Genomic DNA, 6,000 nt, shown 5'->3' with positions numbered 1-6,000 from the left:
AGTTGTTTTCTACTTTACTAACTCTATAAATCACAGGAAGTTCTCATTCTACAAGTGACGCACAAAAGCAGAAGTTAAACGTGAATTGAGAGCAAAATAGCAAGGCATTTTGCAAGCAGTTCGTGTGTGATTCAAGTGTGCGAACCTGAAGCTACATGAACCAGATAGAAGAACCAGCTCCAAGTGTGTGTCTTTTATTCTAGTTCAATTGTAGTAGGTGTTTTCATATTGTACCTTTCAACTTTATCTAGAGGTAATTGTAATAGGTACTCAAAGTATTCAAGTTAGAGTTAACTTGAAGTTGTCGCAGCAGTTAGAGGCTGGTTGCCACAACGGAATTAGAGTTAATCCTAGGTTTACAAAAGTGTTTTGTAAATGCAGTTTTTGGCTCAGTGATTTAGTGGAGAGTTTGGAAAAATCGTACTGGGAAGTAGGTCGTGGTTTTTTCACCTTTTGAGCCAGGTTTTTTCCACGTAAAATACTTGTGTTCTTTAATTTATGCATTTATTATTTCGCAACAGTAGTATAAAGAACACATAGAAGAACCGGGTCCTTTTATAATATGTGCACGCAAAAAATTGGACACCACACAATCCCCCCCCCTCTTGTGTGGTATTGACGTATAAATCATCAATGATGCAACATCGAGTTCCTCTAACTCAACTCTTCCACAGCCTCATTCAATCCCTTACCAATCGTCTTCCTAAATATAGGCATCGTCATATTATGAATAAGATGGAATTTAGAAAATTGAGTTCTTACAACTGGGCTCTACCACACGATCTAGAGTAAGAAGAAAGAGTGACAATCATAAATGTCCTATAGCCTCTTGCTTATAAGTGTGGTACATAACACACCCATAAAAAAGACTCTACTAGATACGGCTTGTAGACTCCCTAGGATAGAACTACTCTGATACCAGTTTTGTCACGACCCAAACCGATGGGCCGCGACAGGCACCCGACATATCCTTCTTATCGTACTGTCATTGGAAAATGGTCCAAACGGGCTGTCATGGGCTAACCAGAATAAACATAAGGGAATACTCAATATAAGACGACCTAATTTGATATAAAAACTTATACATTTGACATATGGGCCTATAAGGCCAAAATGATCGCTCGTACACTGAACATAGTCCGACAAGGCCATACAATAATTCATATACATGATATCTGTCTACAAACCTATAAGAGTACATAAATATCATAAAGTTTGGTATAGAGTCACGCCATACCAATCAACACATGTCTTCATCATACTAACCAAATAGCAACTCCGGAGCAAATGGAGCGCACCGACACCTTCCGATGAGATGATAACTTACTTGGAGGTCTCTCAACCTGTCTAACGGGACCTGCGGACATGAAATGCAGCATACCCAGGCAAAGGGACGTACAAATAATGTACCGAGTATGTAAGGAATAAAAATCAGTAAATAATAGACATGAGAGAAACATAGAGTAAAAGACTCAACATGTATGTCTGAATAGCTTTGTGAATCATTAGTATTTATAATGCCATGCATATGCGTATAAATATCATACCATGCTTAGGTATATGAATTCATAACATCATCAAGCCTGTGAGGGCATCCCATCATATCATCTCGGCCATTGTGGGCAAATCCTCAACGTATACCAGTTGATCAGGTGGTGGTGCGTATATAACAATGTAACATTTTCCCATATCCCATATACATATAATATACGCGTATATAATGCCATCTGGTCATGGGTCAATGTACATGTATAAATGAATGAAATGCATATGAAATACGTCAATAAAATCTCTCGGAACGTCATAGGAGTAGTATGCCTTTGATTAATGTCATGAAATAAACTTTATCAATTTACGTATTTTTTGAGACCCATGAATAGATGATAGAATAATAAGACACATGGAGAATCAAGAATATAGACACCTCTAGTGTTTCTATGAATAGAGTCATTTATGGAAGTTGTGCATTTGCTAGTTTCGTTTGCATCGTATTGATCATGCCAAAAGAAAGAAGGGATAGCCTTAACATACCTGAACAGATTCTCTTGAATATCCCTCTAACACACGTTGATTGCGACAAAACATGTAACGGCAGATCGAAGTAGGAAAAAATCTGTATGATATTCTAGAGAAAGATTATACCAGGCTCCCTTAGAATTTGTAATTCACGCTTTACAGAATCAACAAACAACATTATCTATATTTGATATGGAATTGTTTTGCTTTCTGAAGGACTCACAACCAACTCACTCTCTTTACATAAGAGATTCAATTCTTGGTTTGATGTTTTGTTATTAAGGAATAAACACCCTACTAGTTGTAGGAAAGCCTTTAGTGGGTGTGGCCCACTTAATAGATGACTAAGCCACCTTATTCCTCAAAATGTGCCATCTATGCAAGACTTAAGAGTCACTTAAATGGGATGGAGGTGTTGCCACGCTAGGGGGTTTAATCTTTATCCAGTAATTTCTTAATTAATTAGGTAATATTCCATTACCCAATAATTAACCAATTACCCACAATTAAGAATTATTCCAAATTACTTAAAATACTACTTACTTTTAACACACTTTATACATCTTACTATCATGGTCATATGGTACCTTGTATGGCACTAGTCCATAATACCGGGTATTATAGCTCGTACCGTATTTTATCTCAAAATATAACCTTCGACAAAACTCACGTTCTTCGATTCGCTTACCCTCTCACCTTCACGAATTTACTTATCACTTGTTTGAAATAGCATAATACTTGTAACTTCAAAATAATCTCATTTCCGAGCTTTCATCAATTTACTTATGGCGTACGTTCACGTACAAAAACATGGGGTGTAACAGCTTGCTCTTTGAGGTGTCTCTGATTTCAGGTTAAAACATAGAATGGCAAACTCTCAATCAGCACCCTTACATGTTGACAACGGGTCCGGTTACCATGGTTAAAATGACAACATAGCGCCCGAAAACGAGTTACCGCCCGCTGATACCATCGAAATTCGGGCCGTAGACCTAATTGACGTTAACTCACATATGGCTATTGATACAAATTTGCCTACTGACCCCAAAAATAGCTTCCGTGGTGGAGTCCGATCGGTGGCTCATAACACGCAAAACGTTGGTGGATACGGGATCAGTTTAAGGGTGATCTTAGACATATTGCAGGCTCAATAGGCGGCAATAGAATAGTTGCAAAACCAAAGCCACGCTCTGAACAGAGTTGAGCCCAATCCCCCCGGGAAGTTATCCGCAGGGACAAACCGGTCGTAGAAAGATCGAATGGGAACGAATCGGGGACTAACCCCGAGATCATAAAAATGCTCGAGGAACTGACAAAACGAGTGGAATGAGGGGAGAAGAAAATTGAAGTTAATGACAAAAAATTAGAAACCTACAATTCCAGGGTAGACCAAATCCCGGAAGAACCACTGATATTGAAAGGCCTGGATTCCAAGAAGTTTGTACAAAAACCTTTCCTCAGAGCGCGTCTCCGAAGCCAATCCCTAAGAAATTCTGTATGCCTGAGATACCTAAGTATAATGGAACAACCGACCCAAATGAGCATGTATCCTCTTATACATGTGCCATCAAAGGGAACGACTTAGAGGACGATGAGATTGAGTCTGTCGTGCTGAAGAAGTTCGGAGAGACCCTGTCGAAGGGAGCTTTGATATGGTATCACAACTTACCTCCTAATTCTATTAATTCATTTGCTATGCTTGCAGATTCTTTCATGAAAGCACACGCCGGGGCCATCAAGTTCGAAACCAGGAAATCAGACCTTTTTAAAAGTAAAACAGAAGGATAACGAGATGCTCAGAGAGTTCGTGTCCCGGTTTCAAATAGAACAAATGGACCTGCCACTTGTCGCTGATGATTGGGCCGTTTAGGCTTTCACCCAAGGGCTAAATGTTTAAAGCTCGGTGGCTTCGCAGCAGTTGAAACAAAACCTGATAGAATATTCGGCCGTTACTTGGGCCGACGTGCATAACCGGTATCAATCGAAGATCAGAGTGGAAGATAATCAACTCGGGGCCCCTTCAGGGTCTGTCTATCTCGTCAAAAACATCGACAGAATCAAGAGAGACATCGATCATAAATCGAGATCAACTATGGATCGGTACCAGCCATATAATGGAGACCGAAGAAGCAGTGGGTCCGGGCGGAACTCTATGAGAAACGAAAGAAGAAGTGACCGAGGTCAGAGCAATCGGGGACTCATGAGCAAAAACAGCTTCGATAGGCCCATCGGGCCCAAAAAAGCACCAAGGTTATCGGAATATAACTTTAATGTCGATGTTGTCGCCATTGTATCAGCTATCGGACACATCAAAGATACCAAATGTCCTCGACCTTTACAATCCGATCTAACTCAAAGAGATCCTAACCAGATATGTAAGTATCACGGAACTCACGGCCACAGAACGGAGGATTGCCGATAGTTGAGAGAGGAAGTAGCCCGATTATTCAACAACAGGCATCTTCGAGAATTCCTGAGAAACCGAGCCAAGAATCATTTCAAGAATTAGGATTCTAACAAACAGACCGAACAAAAAGAACCTCAGCACGTCATTAACATGATCATTGGTGGGGTTGATGTCCCTCAAGGGCCGATGTTGAAACGCACCAAATTGTCCATCACGAGGGAGAAACGAACTCGAGATTACATACCGGAAGGAACCTTGTCCTTCAACGACGAGGACGCAGAAGGGATCATGCAACCCCACAATGATCCACTGGTAATATCTGTACTCGTAAATAAAATTCGAGTTAAACGTGTGTTAATTGATCCAGGTAGCTCGGCCAGCATTATCCGATTGAGGGTCGTGGAGCAGCTCGGTCTATAAGATCAAATCGTGCCTGCAATACATGTTCTAAACGGATTCAACATGGCATGTGAAACCACTAATGGTGAGATAACATTACCGGTGAACACTACCGGGACCATCCAGGAAGCTAAGTTTTATGTAATCGAAGGAGACATGAGATACAACACTTTGTTCGGAAGGCCATGGATCCACAACATGAGGGCAGTACATTCAACTCTGCACCAAGTGTTAAAATTCCTAACACCAGGCGAAATTAAAACAATCTACGGAGAACAGCCAACTGCGAAGGGGATGTTTGAAATTGAAGAGGTGATTTTGGTATCCGCACTTGCAACGACAAAGGGGCCGAGTTCGGTCACAAAGACAGAAACTAAATAGCAATTACGACACCAGTTCTGACCCAACCGGAGAAACAGGGGACTGATGAAGATGATGATTATGACTACAGGCTACCCAGGTCTTTTATAGCCCCCGTTAATTCCGACGCCACTACATCGATAGTCAAGGAGCTGGAACAGGTCATATTTGTCGAGCACCTACCCGATCGAAAGGTATACCTGGGCACGGGGTTAAATCCCGAGCTTAGGAAAAAACTCATTCAGTTTCTTATAGCTAACATAGATTGTTTCGCTTGATCCCACCTTGACATGACAGGGATCCTTCCTGAGATAACCACTCATAAGCTAAGCCTTGATGCGAAATCCCATCTGGTGAAGCAAAATAGGAGACCCCAGTCTGATATCAAGCATGCTTTCATCAAGGACGAGGTATCAAACATGATTTCATCAAGGACAAAGGGAATACATTAAGAATATGTGTAGAATATAAGGATGTGAATAAGGTATGTCCCAAGGACTCTTTCCCTTTGCCCAACATCGATCGCATGATCGATGTCACGGCCGGCCACGAGATCCTCAATTTTTCTAATGCATATTCCAGGTACAACCAAATACGGATGGACCCGGGTGACCAGGAAAAAACTCCTTCATCACTAAGTACGACACCTATTGCTATAACGTGATGCCATTCAGGTTAAAAAAATGTTGGTGCCACATACCAACGCCTGGTAAATCGGATGTTCGAGGAACAAATAGGGAAATCAATGGAGATTTATATTGATGATATGTTGGTTAAGTCCCTGCGAGCAAATGACCATTTAAAACATTTGCAGGGAA

The sequence above is a fragment of the Nicotiana tomentosiformis genome, chromosome 7 (assembly GCF_000390325.3).
Source record: "Nicotiana tomentosiformis chromosome 7, ASM39032v3, whole genome shotgun sequence".
In the NCBI taxonomy this organism is placed as follows: Eukaryota; Viridiplantae; Streptophyta; class Magnoliopsida; order Solanales; family Solanaceae; genus Nicotiana; species Nicotiana tomentosiformis.
Note: the sequence above shows the minus strand (reverse complement) of the source record.